General features: G+C 30.4%; 1 protein-coding gene across 4 annotated transcripts in view; it reads right to left on the bottom strand.

Moving 5' to 3' along the window:
- The window catches only part of LOC126742300 (slit homolog 1 protein), a 651615-nt gene that overhangs the window by 294382 nt on the left and 337274 nt on the right, over positions 1–19959 (bottom strand). The window contains exon 1 of one of the 4 annotated variants that reach the window (XM_050448939.1): positions 18353–18472. The exons of the other annotated variants lie outside the window; for them this stretch is intronic. The gene's annotated coding sequence lies outside the window, so the exon portion shown is untranslated. Of the gene's footprint in view, positions 1–18352; positions 18473–19959 lie in introns of those variants that run through there. 4 annotated transcript variants of the gene reach the window in all.

Raw genomic sequence — 19959 nt, 5'->3', positions numbered from 1 at the left:
GGCACTTAAGAAGCCATCTCCATACTATCGGTATTGCGGACAACCCAGAATGCCGATGGTGCTGTGAGGAGGATGAAACCGCTGACCATGTAGTCGGGGAGTGCCCAGCACTCACGCGCGCCAGGTTCAAATACTTGGGTAACACTTTCAGTGTACCGAGGGACTTTAAGTCCTTCAGACCAGAGAGCCTCATCGGTTTCTCTAAGGCTGTTGGGCTCTGGTAACCCTCGGTGGAGCATGACGGGTCCATTAGGAGACCTATATGCACAACTGCCTTGACAGCCCACTGTTTCGACAATTCGAGGTGTGAACATTGTCTGTATTTATGCGTGGACAATTCTTTCCGTTCGTGATAAAAAGGTTTACAAAATAATGAAAGACTTGTTGATTTTTTTATAAAAATTCAGTAAAATTAATTTAATACACGCAGCAGACGAGGCTAAAATATTATCAAATATTTGAGATTATTATTAAATAAAAGATAATATGTTCAATAATTAATATATTTTTGTAGTTGGAAAAATTCTCCTCGAAAAAGTTTTGACTAAAAAATACCGTCCTATATTGTTAAATTTGCCATTCAGTCAAAAATTTGGCGCTGGACAAGCAGAACCTTAAGAAATTCTTGCATCGAGTTATAATTCTCGATAATACATCACTACTTCTAAAAGTAAATAATAATGGAGTTGACTATGTTAACCAAGCTCAAAGAAGGCAAAAACCATTTTATTGGTGAATAAGGTTATTGCGTTTTGGGTTGCAAGGAAATATTTTTATATCTAGAGTCTAGAGGATAATATAACGAAGGCTTATTGCAACGTTTAAAGGATGAAGTAAAAAAAAAGCGACCTGATTTCGCGAGAAAAATAATTCGGTTTTATTACACAATGCACCTTCCAAGTCGAACTGTTAAAATAGTTTAACATAAAAAGATAAAAATTTATTTATTCTGATATAATGTTCAAAAATAAAGAAAAAATTTTTTTTTCCATATAAAGCCGAAAACAATTCCTCTCCAGCATCATATAGGACCGATATGATATAAAGTTTTACTGTATGTACGTTAAATAAAAAATATAGTATATAAGTCTTAGGAGAAAAGCGAGCTTTATAATATATTTTTATATTTGATACTTACTGAAGTTTTAAATCTTGCCTTTTGAATACCTCTAAAGGTATTTATATTAAAACAAGTAAAAGTATGAAAATTCCTGCATTGATTATAGAATAACGCAGTTTTTAGTGAAAGAATTTTTGGCAACATGGTTTTGCCAGAAAATCTTAGTAACGTCTAACTAGATGAATTTTACCTTCTCTGCCTGTTACTGGCAAAATTTTCTGAAAGAGTTGAATAACTCAAAAATGCCTTCTAGTCCATAGGATATAAGGTTTTTGAGATACAGGCTTACAACTTCCACACATCAAGAGTCGGGTGAACATGTAATGATTGCAAAAGTATTTCATTTTCTTTTTCCAAGAATAACTGATCAAACAAGGAAAATTCTTGATAGACACATGATAAAAACTTTAAACCAATTAGCAACATATGAAATTCCCTGTAATCAGTCAAAATAGTATCCACGGCCAATTTTCTTGACTACCATATTTATGTATTATAAGCCCACTTTATGGATAAACATATTCCTTAAGAAACTTTTCTTGAGTAATATTTAATCATTACTATTTATATTAGATTTAATGTTTTTTTTTATTTAAAAAGGTTAAAAGGCTTTTATTGATTTTTTAAAACTTCGTCACTTCTCATTTTTATAAGCTGCAGTATTTTAACGTCGTTCAAAATTTCGGACATTATCAATATTTTTAAATGATATGCTGTAAATAATATCATAGCAAGAGTAGCAACAATTTAATATACCATCAGGCGAAGGCAATCAGCCGACGTGATAATGAATAAAATCAATATTCTATAATTCCCATATATCATTTTTAATATTGATTTTACTTAACAATTTTTTATAGACAGAGACTTAAGTAAAGACTATAGAGACTATAAAAAATTATTTTATAGTCTCTGACTATAAAAAATAATTAAAAAAAGAGACTAATTTATTTTTTATTAATATGATAGAATTGTTTAGATTTTATTCCTTACTTGAAATTGATTACTTTAAGGAATCAACGGTAAATGATATTGGCTGACAGTTAATCTTGAACTTGTATGAGTTATCTAAAATGTAAGCAACAAAATGTCTTACAACTGTTAAAATTTTGGTTCTAATCTATGATTATATCGAAAAGTTAAGAGGAAATTTAACAAAATTAAAAACGTTAAGATTGGGATTACATTATTTGAAAGCATCTAAGAATATCAAGAAGCTAGTTTTAAGCTTCTGACTATAAGGCTATTTAAAATCAGCCTCCCGTCGACCCTGGAAGCCACTATAAATATTTAATTCTAACATTATTCTTTGTAGTTTATTTATTTATTTATTTATTTTCTTAAGGATACAAACAGGTAAACCCACTACAGTATCCACTTATAAATATAGAAACAATATAAACTTGCAGACACTAAAGTTAAATACCCTTAACAATTGCGAAACCGGAAAAGGACTATTAAATTTTAAATACTAATTTTTAAATACTAATTCTTACACAAAAAACACAAAGTCTGGGATACGAATTATAGTAGCTCTCTCTTCAATATACCTCTCAGGTTTTTTTGGGTTTCAAAAAAGAGATCTATGTTATTATAAAAATTTGATAATCTCATCATTCTGCACAGTGGAGATGATTGACAACTGTTAGTATTTCTGAAAGGTAAATTAAAAAGATCACTAAGTCTTAATTGCCGTGATGGAATATTAAATCTCAACCCCTGCATCAAACATGGACAATCCACTCTATTATTCAACAGTTTATGCAAAAATAAAAGGTCTGAAATTTTTCTTCTGTTGTCGAGAGTAAGTATACCAAAATGTTTTCTTATATCACCTAAGTCATTAGTAACAATATTTAAATTATCCCTATAATAAAGACACTTTAAAAATTTGTTCTGCACAGATTCCAATCTATTTTTATAAATTGAGTAAATCGGATTCCAAACAACACACCCAAAATTAAGCTTGCTATAAACAAATGCATAATACAAAAAAATATAGGATCTAGAGGATTTCAAAATTTTAGCCTGCCTATTAATAAACCCTAACATTTTATACGCACTTAACACTAAGGTATTAATATGTTTATCAAAAAGTAACTTCTCGTCAAAAATGATTCCCAAATCCTTCACATCTTGAGCCCTTTTAAGATCAACATTATTTATATTATAATTAAATTGAATTTTTAATTTATTTTTAGTAAATGAAATAAACTGACATTTTTCAATATTTAAAAAAAGGCAATTGATCCGACAGTATTCAACAAGGCTTTCTATATCCTCCTGCAGGAGCTGGCAGTCTTCGTGTGATTTTATAGGTCTAAAGAATTTAAGATCATCTGCATAAAGCAAAAACTCCGAGTGTTTAAAACATTTAAATATATCATTTATAAATATTATGAAAAAAAGGGGGCCCAAATGAGATCCTTGTGGCACCCCCGACGTTACATTAACTATTTCGGAGTTTACGCCGTTTATGCAGACTGTGAACCTTCGATTCGAGAGGTAAGATTTAGCCCATTTTAAAAGAAAACCACCCACCCCTACCAGAGCTAGTTTTTTTAGCAAAATTGAAATGTTAATTTTATCGAAGGCCTTGATACGTTTGTCCATATTTTTCTTTAAAAATTCAAGATAGGTGAGAAGATTGCTGTCTATAGAACGGTTTGCAAAAAACCCATGTTGTTCAAAAATTAATTGTCTTTTCACTAACTTAAAAAAATATGTATATAAAAGTTTTTCAAATAATTTTGCAAATATACTGAGCTTACTTATTGGACGGTAGTTGGAGATAATATTTTTTTGTCCGTTCTTATATATAGGAATTACATTGGAAACCTTCCACGCATCCGGAAATTGACCTTGTAAAAGCGATTGATTATATAATTTATATAAAGGATATGAGAGTCCTCTAGAACAATTTTTGACAAATAACGAAGGTATGCCATCAGGGCCTGCACCCTTTTTAGGATGCAGATCATTAATTCCTGCTACAACCTCATCCAGTTGAAATTGAATTAAACCTAGATTATCATGTGTCATGTTACTGTTATGGTGATTATTTGATACACTTGGCGCTACAAAAACTGATTTAAAATACTCTGAGAATAAATCGCTAATTTCTTTTGAGGTGGAGGCTTCAGTATTATTATATTTCATAACTGAAGGTAAGCCAGAATTTCCCCTCTTAACAGATACAAGTTTCCAGAAAATTTTATTATTTGTTGATATTTCGTCCTCTAAAAAGGATATATAATTATTAAAATCACGTTTTATTAGCCCCTTAGATCGACTTCTTAAGAGTTTAAATATGTTTAGATCAGATGGGTTTTTATATATTTTCCATTTTTTGTGAAATTTATTTTTTTCCTTAATTACTTTAATAGTAGCTTTTGAAAAATAATAAGGGTAACCACTACTCTGATGGATAAGTGGGACCTTTTCTTTGATTATATCCCTTAAAATATTATAAAATTTACTTAGATTTATATCAATATTAACACTAGTAAGAATAGTATCCCAATAAATTTTAGACATTTCATTATTGATTTCCTCAAAATTTGCCTTTTTATAATTAAAAAAACTATGTTTTGGGTTTCTTAAGGATTTAGGAACATCTAGGCAAAACAAAAATTCAAGAGCAGGATGATGGCTATCCTCTTTGACTGCTGGGGCCGAACATTTCATAATATGACTAATATAGTTTTTATTACAAAGAATTAAATCCAAAATTCTGTTATTATTATTTTTAATAGGATTATATTGCATTAGTCCACTAAATGATAATGTATCTATAAGTTCTGCATGCTCAGCACTTACGGTAGTAGGTATCAAAAAATCCTCAGACTTATTTTTCTTTTCCCATGTAACCGAAGAACAGTTCATATCACCACACACCAGAATAGAACTATCACCCACATTATCACTTATCCAGGATAACTTTAAAGAAAAACAAGAATATGCCATACGATCACTTGGCGGAATATAAACGCTACAAAAATACACTGTATTGATTCCGACTTTTAAAGCCACCCATACATCCTCTGCATCACTGAAAAACCCTGGTACACTAACTGCATTAAGCACTTTTTTGGTTGCTATTAACACGCCACCCCCATCCTTCTTTTGTGAAATTTTTGTCTCCCAATCACGTCGAAAGACATTGTACTTATTTAAGTCAAACAGTTCTCCATCAGATATGTTTTTATTAAGCCAGGATTCACTTAAACAAACAATATCAAAGTTCATTCCATCCATAGCCAAAGAAAATTCATTAAGCTTGGTTCTTAAGCCCCTTGTATTTTGGCAATATACGTGAAGAGCCATTTTATTAACAAAAATATCTTAATAAATGAAACATTATAAATATATTACGCAGAGCCATCACCCAACTTCTCCAAAACAGATGAGTTTCCCACAAGAAAAATTCGTGATGTTTCATTTTTCCTCAAGAAGATATTGCCATTCTTGACCCAGACAAATTTAAACTGATGATCCTTAGCAAACTGCTTGACCTCCTTCAACAATATTTTCTTTTCGCTGATTAAGTTTTCATTGATAAATATTGGCTTTTGAGCACTGGCCAGCATTAAACCAGGTCCATTTTTCCCAGTAGAACGAATCTTGGCTTTCACAGCACCCATCACTTTCTCCTTAAAAATGCGGGATGAAAATCGAACTACTATAGGCTTTGGTAGATTTTGATTTCGACTCTGGACACGATGAATAAAATCAATTCTTTCTTCTTCAATATCGCACTGAATAGATTTACCTATATTATTTACAATTGTAATAAGATTTTCATTTTTTATTTCTGGTATCCCATGGATCTCAATATTATTGGATCGGAAAACTGTTCAAGTGAGTTAATTTTTTGCGTGATTAACAGAGAATCAGCCTTTAATCTCTCGTTTTCCTCTCTCAAGATTTTAATGCATTTAATGCTTTCAGAAAGAGCTTTTAAAGTAGCCTCAAAATCTGAAATTTTGTCAGAACAAAATGTAACAGACTCCCGCAGCATCCTCAGTTCATTTTCCAAGCAAACAGCCGACAAGCCCTGTGACGCCGACGAAACAGCGTTTGGCGCACCGGTATTAGTACCATTACCGCGGCCACCGGCGTCGTTGCCGATAATAATCGACTGTCGTCTTGGCGCCGCCGACGCCAACATCGATGATCGCCGATCGCTAGACTCTTGGTCATCACGGTGCCCAGTACGACATGATGGGCAATTCCATTTTACACCAGAGGTTGGTCGAAATAAATTTACCTGATCCTTTCTCACTTCGCAGCACTGCGCGTTAGCATGGTATACTTGTTTACAAACATCGCATGGAATTCCAGGTTGATTTCTGCTGACTTTAGAATCACAGGCTACACACTTATCCATCATTGCAACTGAAGAATACAAAATTTATAGCAGTTAGAATATACGAAATAATGCGGAGCTCACGAACAACATGTGCAACCACTGCTGTACACAACGCGACTCTAGTAGTTATATACATAATATTTTCCTAAATTTTATTCAAGCTCAAATTTCAAAAATATAAAGATTCCTGCATTGAGTAGTTATAAACAAAAAGTATATAACTACATACCTCCCGTAATCGGATAAGAAATTACATATCTTGTGATTTCAAAATTAAATTAAATTATTAATTATTAACATGTATTTAACCTTATTTGTCTCTTGCACTTTTAATAAAATAATCAAATTTTTAAGTTTTAAGAAAGAAATTAAATCTCAATCATCTTACAAAGTTTAATTACAGTTTATTGCATGGAATGCATGGGCTTTGATAATATTGATATTTTGGATTTCTCACATCAAAATGACGCAGATATAATATTTCTATTCTATCGGAAACCTGGCTTGAGAGCAAGTGGCGGTCTAGCCATATTTTTAAAAAAAGTCTACATTTTAAGGTTCTAGATGCTTCGCCATGGTGGGTATTTGCATATGTAAGATCTCAGTATATTGTATTCATATTTTTAGGTATATATTTTAATAAAAAACATGACATTGCGAATACCTTAAATAATATTTTTTATATCTCACTAATGCAATGCTTAGGGTTATATCCTAAAAATTTTCTAAAACAACATAATACCTCAAAAAGTTAAACCTGTTGTTTATTACTTTTTAAATATTCTCTGACTTAGAAGCTTCAACATTAATGAGTAATTCTGTTTTTTCTTTTTGTTATAGGGAACGATTTTTGGGGCTAGTGCGTAAGTTATACTTATTTTTCTCCTAACTAAAGGTTATATAATCAATAATTAGTGTAGCGCGTAACTCGGTTCAAACCAATTTATTTCCAACCCGTGTGAGTCATACCTATTATCCAACCACAAAAAAATCTCTAGACAAGCAAATTTTGTTTTAAAAGATTTAGAGATTTGGTGGCCGCCAGCTTTTAGACAGTGGAGAAGGTAGTGGGAGAAATTTTAATAAGAGCGCCACTTGATTTCAATATTTTAAAAATAATTTGGGATAAACTCAAATAACAATCCATAGGTCCACCAGATTGATATAATCATCCAAGAATTTACATAGTCACTTCCATTTATATAAAAAAATTAAATTCCACTGAGATATTTAAATTTAGATAATTATTCAAAATGTAATACTGTAGTAATTTTAAATAAATAAAAAATTGATAAAAGAATTAAGAGTTACTTGAGGTATGCTTAATTAGCGTACGAAGGTTACGTTGCGAGGAATTAGTAAAAAAAAAAACAAATCCGCACTGAACTACTGTTCAAGGGGAAAATCCAAAACGTGATCACGTGTTGTTTACAAGAAGTATATGTTTGGAGCCTAATTTATAATACCTCACTGGCCCTAAAATACCTTTTACAATCTCTAGTCAAGTCACATTAATCTAAATAAAACTTTTAAATAGTAAGGTTCGAATTTAAAAGCCTATTAATGGTATGTTGATGCAATACAACCTGTTAACCAACAACCAACATTATGACTAAATAGGTTATTTGTAGCAAATAGCCGATCCCTTACAAGGTGATCCAGGCTCAATGTCAAAATCAATTATGTCGATGCTCGACTCAAATGAAAACCCTTAGGTTAATATTATTAGACTTAGCAAGAACCCCTTAACGTTTTTGTTTTACATAAAAGAAAATAAACCCATAAAATTCAAAGTAATAAATCAACCCCCAACCCTAAATCAAACCGTTCAATAAGTGAAAAATAAAATAAAATGTGCAAAAACTTGCGTGTCCTCTAATCTCTTGTGTATTTTGGTTAAGGTAGCTTAACTCGACAGTCTGGAACCAGTCAGCTACAACCAGGGTAACGACCACATGGGCAAGTCGATTTCAGGCAAGTTCCAATCCAAAATCGCAGAGCCACAGTACAATGCTCAGTCCAGGCTGTGTTGAGGCTCACTTCAGCCGGTTGCCAACAGTGTTGGGATGACCAGAAGAAACCAGAGAATAGGAAGAGACCAGATAATAGAGGAGAGAATGAGAAAAAGGTGAGGCCTCTAAAATAGAGGACAAAAAAAATCAGTAAAATAAACACACAATCAATTCTATGGCAATTACCAACATGTTGCTACATACCTAAGGTGGTGAGCGAGGCCTAGAGTCTCGTTTTGTGGTTAGAAAATTTGAAAATCCAAAATTCTGGTCCAAAAATATCAGGGCCAACTTATATCATGTGATCATGGTAAGTTCTTACTTCGCTAAACCAAAAATTTCCTTTAAACCCAAATATATCACGTTTTTAAATTTACTTTTGCGCGCCTATAAAAATCAGGATGAGTTTGCTAAGTATTTCATTACACAGAATAATGAAATGCTTAATCACATTTTTTTTCGTTTCAATTAAACAAGAATTATCTTTTGTCTAAAATTCATATTTAATAAATATTTAAATACGGCATTCATAAATTATTCGTATACACATTTATTTTTGGCCGGTAAATTTTACCAGTTTTATATCTACATGTATAATTAACTATAAACTGGTAACAACTGTTATTTTCATAAATTGTTTGAAAATAAATATAATATTCCGCTGAAGTCGGAAAGATTTGTATAAATTTATATATGATATTTTCAATAAAATTTATAATTTATTATCAAGCGTTTATTAAAGGTCAAATGCATTACATTTAAAAAGGTTTGTTTAAATTCAAGTTAAGTTTTTTTTTTCAATGTAATTGAAAATTATTATTATCGATGATTACGTGCATATGTCCGTGGCTATTCTATATAAATTTTTGATCACTCAAAGCTTATTCTCTGTTCATGCATCGATCTGTGTTATATAACCTAATAATATAAATTTATTTGTAATTGCTTACTCGTTTTATGCGTGATTTGCTATGTAATATGGGGTAGAGCAGTATTTTTAAAAATCCATTTGTATTTCATCAACTTTAATATTAAAGTTTAAGAGCTCAGAATATTTGGATAACTGGCAGACTGTATAATAATTATGGTGGAAAAAGTATAATGGTAATTATGCTAATAAAATCAATAATAAATTAATAAAACTATAGAAAAGAGTTTTTAATTTAGAAGTGCTTATCAACAGAAGTCCTTTGGTTAATTTCCGAGACAAATGATAATTATGATGGATAATATAACATGCATAATTAATTTAAATCTAGTGCGCTTGAGCTACTGACTCTAAGATATGCGTCCTTCATCAAGTATTTAAATGTTGCACCGGTTTCTAAAACTCCCAAATTTTATCCTTATACAGACAAAAAAAAAATGTTGATAAACCCAAAACTTCGATAATATTGAATCACAAATATTGGTATATAAAAAAATTTACCTAAATAAATAAAAACGCTAATTTACTGAAACCCGAAATGAAGCCAGGACTGAGCAGTATTTGTTTAGTTTTGTTATCCGAAATCTGGCTTTAAAGTTTTGCAATTAGCAGAAAAAAAAATTAGCCAAAACCAACTTTCTTACTTTAAACAAAAGACCCTGTATATTGTTTATTTTTTGATTTCTAAGAACAATTTAGAAAAATTAGGTACAATATCGTACATATGTAGAGGAGAGTCGCCTAATATTTCCCCGAAAAACCTAGTAACTCAATTTTTTACAAAATTTAGATTTTGTTACCTTTTTTTAGTGCTAGGTATTTCCTATTATCCAATACAAATTTTTTCCCCAAAATCCTACAGATAAACGTTTTATAGCTGTTGGAAATTCCTAGTAAGTCCTCAAAATTTACCCTTTTTCATTGGCAAAACATAGCAAAACAGCCTTTCAAGAGAAAAACATAGCAAGTTTTTTTTGCTATTGAATTTAAAAAATAAGTTATAATAAGATCCCAGGGAAAAAGATAATATGTACAGTTATAATGTTTTTCTTTTGCATATCAATTAAATATGCTTCATTTATTACAATGGAAAAACCAAGTATTTTACATTACTAACATTTTGATTTTAACGATTTTCTAGTAATACCATGCAAAAACGTAGTAAAATGATTTAGAAAATGAATAACCTAGATTCCATATTTTAATGTTTAAAAACACCGCTGTATCCAATCCGTTTATTTACTTTGCTATATTCATTATACTATTTGCTATATTTGCTACATTTATTATATATTTTGCTAAATGTTGCAAAAATTACTTACTATGTTTTATCATTTCACGGGAGAATATAGGGAGGTTTCCTAATTTGGGGAGATCTAAAATTTTAGACGGTAAGGGTATACGACTAATCGCACGCACTCTATTTTGTAGAGTATGTCTGGATACCTACACTGCAGCAATGAACCCCTGTTTTATTCAAAACATGAAAGCGTGATCTTACGTTATCTAAACGTAAATATTTATAAAGTTTATTCGTGTTATCGATTTTCATTAATAACTACGGCAAGGTAAGTGATTAAGGATTTGTTTTTTTATTGAATGAAGCTTTGTAGATAAAATATTGATGCTTTACGTTTATTTTAAATAATAAAAAGTTAGTATTTATTAGTTGAGGTTATAAACCTTAGCGGACTGGGTCTCCTATTACGGGGAGTTAAGGGAGTCCTAATTTGGGGCTGCCCATATTAGGAACCATTTAGTAATAAATTGCAACTAAGTATGTCATTTTTTTATTTGCAGATGCCAAAACGAAAGACATGGGATCCTGTTCAAATGAAGGCGGCGGTACAAGCTATGCAAATTAAATAAATAGGTAGCTATAAAGCATCTCGGGTCTTCAATGTTCCACAGACAACCTTAGAACGTTATGCTATAAATAAAGGCACTTAATAAATTATATAAATAAAGGCTCCTGATAAGGTAATTAAAACCAAAATGGGTAGAAATCCGATTTCACCGCAAGAATTAAAACAGGAACTGGTTGCATATTGCCTTGAAATGGAAGAAAAATATTTTGGCCTTTCGCGAAAAGGCGTACGATGCATGGCTTACCAGCTGGCAAAACTGAACAATTTAAAGAATCCATTCTCTAAAGAAAAGTAACAAGCTGGTAAAAAATAGCACCGAAATTTTATGAGACGACATAAAGAGCTTTCCGTCCGAACTCCCCAAGGCGTTTCCTACGCAAGAGCAAAAGGGTTTACACGCGAAGCTGTTTCGAGGTTTTTTGATATTTATGAAACCATTATGGAAAAGATCAAGCATTCAGCGTAAAAGTATAAAGCAAATAGGTGCTTTTCAAGCTGCCGAACGAGGTTCACTTATCACTATAGTTACATGCATGAACCCCTCGGGTCACCTCATTCCTCCACTAGTGATATTTCCGCGTAAAAATATGAAGCAAGAACTTATGGACGGAACACCCCTAGGGTCCATTTATGCCTGTCACCCTTCAGGATGGATTCAGTCGAAATTATTTACCGATTGGTTTAAACATTTTTTAAAGCATGTAGAGCCCACAGCAGATAATCCAGCTGTCCTGGTGCTTGATGGTCATTTTACACATACCAGAAATATTGAGGTAATTAACCTAGCTCGCAGTAAACACGTTTACATAGTGTGCCTCCCTCCCCACAGTTCGCACAAGATGCAGCCGCTAGATCTTTCTTTTATGTCACCATTTAAAACTTACTATTCATAAGAAATAGAAATGTGGCTTCGAAATCATGCTGATAGGGGAGTGGTAACAGTTTACCAGATTGGGCAGCTTTTTGGAAATGCTTACCGAAAAGCGGCGACTGCTGAAATCGCTGCAAAAGGTTTTGAAAAGGCGGGCTTGTTTCCCTGTAATCGCCATAAGTTTGGATCACACGAGTTTCTTAACACAATTGTTGGTCAAACAGTTCCAAATCTACATACGGCAGCTCTACAAAATGATCCCATTCCTGATGAGAATTTATGAAATCATCCAATAGTGTCAACCAGTTCTACAGAGGACATATCTAAACCTGGTCCATCCAGCTTACAATGTCAGAAGTCTTGTTCTGGTCAAAATTAGTTAGACAGTCCCGCAACACTGGCAATTCCTAGGCCACAAAAGTTTAAAGAAGACATATCTAATCCCGGTCCTTCCGGCATACAACCTTAGCGATCCTGTTATGGACAAAGGCAGCAAAATAATCCTAAAATACCGGCAACTCCCAAACAACAGAAGTTTGTTATTCCTAGCGAAATAAGCCCTGTGCCAGTCTTGAATCCAGGCAAACAAAGTGCCCGTTCCGGATCAGCAGAACATATTACGGGGACGCCATATAAAACGTATTTGGAAGAGTCACAAAACAAGAAAACTAAACAAAACCCAAAGCTCAAAAAAAAGAAAGCTGCAGCTCCTGTAAAACCAAGTAAGCCCAAAAAGGGGAAAAAAGTTGACTCTTCAGAAGAATCATCTGATGAAGAAGGCGAAGCCCAATATACGGATGACTCTGCAGATGACCCAATGTCTGATGAAGATGAAGATGCGGAGTGTATTAACTGCAGTGGTCTTTATTCAGATGACCACGAAGGTGAAGACTGGGTTCGCTGTACTGTGTGTTACAAGTGGGCCCGCACACTATGCGCGGATCTTAGTCCTAAGGCCGTAGTGGTGTTTAAATGCCCTACTTGCAGCAGCAAAAAAAGAAAAATTATGTTTTAAGGACTTAACCATTTATCGTGTCTTTTGAATTTATTTTTTTTATAAGAAAGTTGTTTTTTAATAAATGTACCTTAGTAGATGTTAAAGTTATTTTCTTAAAAACAACATCCATATTTTCTTAAATACACTTTGCAACCCATTAAATCGATCACTTGATTCTGCAAAGGTGTGTGTATATGAAAATTCGACCTCCCCAATTTAGGTGCCACACTTTCCTCTATAAACAGACACAAATAAAAGTGGCTCATTTTTTTCATAAATATTTTCTAAATTTGTCCTCTATCTTAAGGGACAAAAAGTAAAATTTAAAATAAGTTTTGCGAGCTTGGATATGGTTAATTGACAAAAGAAGCGACCCAAACAATCGATGATGAAACCAAATTAGATGTTATATTTAAGTTTAATGCAAATCTATACGTAATGTAATTCTAGTATGCCTAGAAAAGCAGCCCCAATAATGGATTTTAATCTTATATCCATTAATTAAATCCATAACATTAAAACAAAATAAAACACGTAGGTATAAAATTTTACGAACTTACAAGCTAACGGAAGATAAAAGAATATGATCTTATAATATAATGATGGCAAGGTTCGATCCCATCGTGATCCAATAAGAACACTTATATTTTATAATCACAAAATAATTAATAGGAGTCTGGAAGAATTCTCACTAGATGCAAGAAGGACTTGCGCCATTAGACTTCTTTAAGATATTTTTAAATTCTTACGTATAAAACATGATTTAAGACTGTGCAAAATAATGCTTGCAATTACATCGGTCACGCCTGAGAAGCTTAATAATTTTAGCACAGATTTTGTTTGAGAAAACGACGTTGCAGAGATGTTCGACATTTGAAATATCTACCTAACTAAATTGATATTAAATTTTGTTTTAATTATTAAGATATATATAGTGTTACTTATTAGTTTTTTTAGTACTGTTTTAAAATACATTTTTCCAATTCATCTGAAAGTACTTAATATTTCTGCAGCAGTTATAAGATAGGTATAGTACCTAAATTATGATAAGAAGGTTTTAAAAATTTATTAATATATAATATGTCCCATTTCAAAATAGAAATTAAGTAAACCACTGTTACATCACCCACCCTATAGGAAAAGCTTGTGTTTACAAAAATGCCTAACTAAAAAGACCAATCGACATAACAGCCGAGTATTTTTTAGACCAGTACCCATTTATGCCTTATTAAATTTACTTTATTTTTCTAATATGCATTGCATAGAACATTCTGATTAAAAATTGCACCTAAAATAAAAATATTAAATTTTCGAAAATATTTAATATAGTTCTTGGTTATATGCCTATTTATATGAAAGTCTTAAGTTAGGTTAACTTTTTCTAGTGCCATTTGCTAGCTATGCCACGTTACTATTACGCATACATTATTTTATTAAAAAATTTAAAAAGGTCAGAAGCGCAGTTGATGTACACCAGTAACTAGTTGATGAACAATGCTAATGTACTGACAGTATGAAGCCTGTGTGTTTAATTAAATTATGCTGGAAATGCGTTGCAAAAATGTCTTTAATTTTTAAAAATATGAAGAATTTATCATCATTTCATAATTTACCGTCTTGAAGATTCGAGGCACTTCTTATGAAAAATGGGCGATGATACATACAAAAACTTACATAAAAAAACTTATTAATTATGAGAAATTACTGCTCGTTAATTTTAAGTAAATAATATACAGTTAGGTAAATTGTTAATTGGATGACTTTGTCAATAGATTACCTGGTCTTAATTAATATAATCAACTATCATGTATCATTAAGAATTAAAAGGCATAAATAGCTATAAAAAGTTCATATTTAAATTTTATTATCCTGACTTAGTAATTTATTATTTTATATTGGTACCAAATACATAATTATATGTATAATACTTATAATATTGTTATTACATAAAAATTAAAAACAAATATAATATAAAAACAAAGTTAAATTTTAATATTTAAGCTAACTAAACAAACTTTGTTAAATAGAGGTATATGTATAACTAAACGTACATAGCATAGGTAGAGGCAGACATAATTCCACAAAGGGTTTGCGTCAAATGTGATCATTTAGATGATAATTAACAATACTCACAATTAGTATAATTAAATACATCTTGGGACAATATTTAGTTAATTAAGAGTCCTCGGTAATGGATTTGCCAGAACGTTTGCTAGATATCTACTTAAATTTTACTATACTAACATATTTAAATAAAGATTTAGATGTATGTAATTTATTTAATAGTTGTTATTTTTTTGTTATTAATATTTAGAGAAAATGCTACGAATAAACATTTTTGGTTTAATTAGACAGCATCAGAAACAAAATAACAATTAATATTAAATTTTAACAAACCACAAGTAACATTTGGTTGTCTCGGTGACTCAACCAAAGAGTAGAACAAGCAATTATTACTCTAAAGAAAAAAAATTACCAAAAATATTAAAATATTCTAAAAGTGAAATATCGATCATATTAAAAAACTAGAGACCAATATCCCTTATATCCAACGCAAAATTAAACGGTTTTATGATTAATCAAGCTCATGATGTCCCTAGCGTACCAATAGGAAATATTATTTAATATGTCGTCTTTTACACTCTCAATACGGCGATGTTATGCTTCTTGCATCTCTATATTTTAAAGATGAATTTGAATAACTGAAATAGTTACTCAACAACATAATAAATAAGTTTCATTTATTTTAATATTGTTTCTGACCATTTTATACCATGAACGAAACTTTGTTAACAATTATTTTTTACTATATTTTTTAAGATTTGTAGCGCCCTGATAGAGGCATAACATAGGCCGAAACGTTGGCATTAAAGGAAAAAAGATTTAAAGAGCTTGGATTTTAGTTGACCGCATATCTGACTTTACCTTTAAAGGGAAATATTATTTACACATACACGAGAACTGGGATGTTTTTGGCTTCTAGAAAATAGAGCTTTTTACTTTAAGGGCAATCTTAAAAACTTTTAATATTTAACATTTTTAACATTTAGAAGATAAATGACGAAATATAGGCAGATCATTCGTAGACAGATCTAATTTCGATAACATCAGTATTTTTGTACTTATCAAAGGCTACTAGCAGTTTCTTTTATTTTTTTCAAGATTTTCCGCTCTAGTTGGCCGATAAATGTTAGTTTGTCGATAAATTATATTATAGAAAAATTGTATTTATTGTAAAACTTTAAATATAATTTTTCAATGTAAAACAGGGGAAATAAGTGATAATATAAAGAAGAAGATGAAAGAGGGAAATTTAAAGGCATGAGGAAAGATGGACATTTTCTATTGTAGTGGATTTATGTTTTACTAGTTATTATACTTATTACTCCTTACTAGTTATTATCCTTATATCTCGTCAAATCAACAACTTGTCTATAAAACTTGTTAAAAAGGAAAAATATTATAAAGCACTAGTTTACGAAGGCTAAACAGGACCATAATTAGACGTTGGCTAAGCAAAGTTCTTATTGTAATATTTTACAGGTCTATAAAAGGTTGAGAAATTTCGAAACTGGACTTCCTATAGCAAGTTTCATGCAAAAATCTGAAATAGTTCTCGAGTAATAAAGAAAAATAGAAAATAAAATTGTAAATTTGACACCCTGTATCTCGCAAACTATCAACTTTTTGACTAAGGTATATTTGTATATATATTTTTTATCAATTCATATATTTTGGTCTCTAGTATCTCCATTTTCGAGATTTTCGACCCGTTCGCAAATACCACGTTAAAATAAGTATTGTCCCAAATAATAGTGGTACGTATATTTTAACTAAAGTGCATATGAAAATTGTGGTCCAACAAACGGGTTGATTGACTTATCGCCTTGTAAATAAATATTTGCTTTATGTCTATATCTATTTTGTGTGTTTTACTGCAACCGTAGCATATAATATTGTCTTATTAATTTCTAGCTATTAATTTGCTGAGAGATAAAAAAAATCAAATTCAAAAATACTATATTTTGTTAATTCAAAAGTTAAATTATAAAAGAACAATCCTATATATTTCTTGCAATTACAAAACCGCTAAAAGCAAACTTTTTAGGGAACTTATGAGAGAAGATCATTATAAAATAAAACAAGAAGTAGCAAATAGCAATAAATCAAACTGCAATTCACAGAGGTCAAATATATTTATTTCAAAATTAATAGGATTAGGCATCATTAGATATTTCTGCGTATTTACTAATAAAAAGAAAAACTTACAAGCAACAGTAGAAGTACAGAGTTACAGTTAAATTTTAACAAAACGAAACGGAGACTAGTAATCACATATTAAAAACAAGTATCAATGCATTTAAGACCTGTGACTTGAAGTTTGATTAATTAATTTAATTTAAACCAGTCTCTTTGAAAAAAATTGGACAATTTTTTTCGAGTAAAAATTATAAAGTTAAATAATTAAAACTGCTTAAATAGAACAAACTTAACAAAAATAAGTATCTTGGACCATTATTATAACCACCTTATATCTTATTCGTTATAAATATTAGGAATAATTTTATAAAAGTTCTGTTTCTTTATATTTATATAGAAGAAAGGAGTGAAAGCCATCTAATTGTATAAAAACTTATAATTAATTGGTGCTGCTTTTCTACGTGAGTCACAATTTTATATTCTTTTAATTATAAAATTTTTATCTTATTTCACTGATATCTGGTAAAAATACATTCAAACTAATTTGTTATTTTGTCTTTATTTAATAATTCTAAATTTTAAAAAATCTATTTATTAATAATAATGTCTTTCTTCACATAAAAATACTAAAAATTTAATTCAACATTATTGTTAAAGTGTATTATTATTTTATTAAAGGAGCAAAAATTAAATAGGTATTCCAAATTTTGCATTCTAAACTTATATTTACTTAATATTTTAACAAACTGCTAGATACCTTCATTAAATGTTATAAGCTTGCAATAAAAGATAAAGAATTAAAAAGCATAACTTTTATAATTTTAAACTTCTAGGTAGCAAAAAATCTCTAAATACGTAAAAAAATAAAACCAATATTTGTTTCACCAACGAAATACTTTTAAATGCTACTCAATTCTTAATTAAAGATACTTTAATTTCCATATTTCATAAAATGAGCATAAAAACTCAATATTTATTAACCTACCTTGTAAACAATAAAACTTTATAAAGAATTTTCAATGATCAAAGTGAAAAAGAACCACTAACATAAGTTAATATATTTTCATACTGCATTAAACAGACCTTTTCAAAATGTTAAACAAAGTATGTTTTTATGACTGTTTTTGTTGGTATTTGATAAGAAAACCAAAACAATTTAAGTTCGTCTCATTAAAGCACGAATTTAATTTGTTGATAATCAAACATTACAAAATAAACTTGATAATGTTTGCAAAGACTCAAAGAAGTATATTACATTATACAAAATGACCTACATTATACAAAGTCTTATTCGCATTGTACAAAGGCCACTGGGAAACACATTGACTTTCATACATCTACGATAAGTTCAGAATTTTGTCACTAGCCAAAATCTTTAATTTATACAAACAATCAAGAAAGGAAGCTATAATGCAGGTTTCCTCTAAGAATAGCGAATGAAAATCTTGGGCTTGTTGAAGTAGTTTATTAATATTACTTTTATTAATCATTAATAAAATAAATAATACAGATCTGATACGATAAAAAAGTTTTTGTATCAATTTAGAATAATCTCATTTTTTATCAGTGAATTGATCCTTTTTTTTTTTTTCACAACGGTTAATTATTGATTTGTGAGATAGAACGATCTCTTGGAATCAACGACTTATTTACAGGATAGTATGTTTTAAACAATGACACAGGCTAACATAATTGCGAAATTTTGAAATTTTAGCGAATATATTATAAGTAATTATAATAAATAATACAAAAATTATTTGGTTTCAAAAATATATACATAAAACTAAAGGGCTTCTTTTTATGTCTTAGAAAGAACTATTATATTGGGTATATTAAGCTGAACGGTCGTCTGTAATGATCTCTTTGTTCTTGTGCCAATAGACCTTAAATGTCTCTGTTTTGTGAAAGTTTTTAGATTAGTACACGTGGTATGGTTTCTATTCTCTTTTTATTTGCAGAAAATATAAGCAGTTCATTGCCCTTATAAGATTTTCTAAGTTTAAGTAAATGATATATGTTTAATTGTTTCTTTATGAATAATATATGCCAAATCTACATTTTATCTTTATTATTTTGCTTAGAAAATTTGTTAAAATAGTTTTTTAGTAACTTAATCCTGAGAAACTTAGGAAAACGATAAATATATCACTTTGTTAAAAGTATAGACTTCTTAAATATGACCCTGACGTGGTTTCGTTTCTCCATCGTTGTTTTTTTTTCAGTTCTTTTATTTTCAGGTATTCTTGGTGCTGAAACATTAGGATAGTTCACCTAATTAACAAACTTCTACAGCTTGAGGACCTGTTTTTCACAAGAAGTTGACAAGACCTCTGCTTGCTTTGATTTCTAAATCTATACTTATAATAAATCTGTAGAGAGGTCAATTCTGTACATAAAATATATTTCCAAAATAACTATCGGAGTTTACTGTCTGTATAACTGTATGAGTTGGCTGTCTGTATAACCGTTACAGAAACAAAAACTACCCGACGTATTTTAACGAAACTTGGCACAATTATTTTTCATATTCCTGAGCTGGTTATAGTATACTTTTCATCACGCTATAATCAGTAGAAGCAGAGCAGTAAAGGG

Source organism: Anthonomus grandis, chromosome 11, assembly GCF_022605725.1.
Source record: "Anthonomus grandis grandis chromosome 11, icAntGran1.3, whole genome shotgun sequence".
Lineage (NCBI taxonomy): Eukaryota > Metazoa > Arthropoda > Insecta > Coleoptera > Curculionidae > Anthonomus > Anthonomus grandis.
The sequence above is the reverse complement of the archived record's forward strand: the minus strand, read 5'-3'. Positions and strand labels throughout refer to the sequence as shown.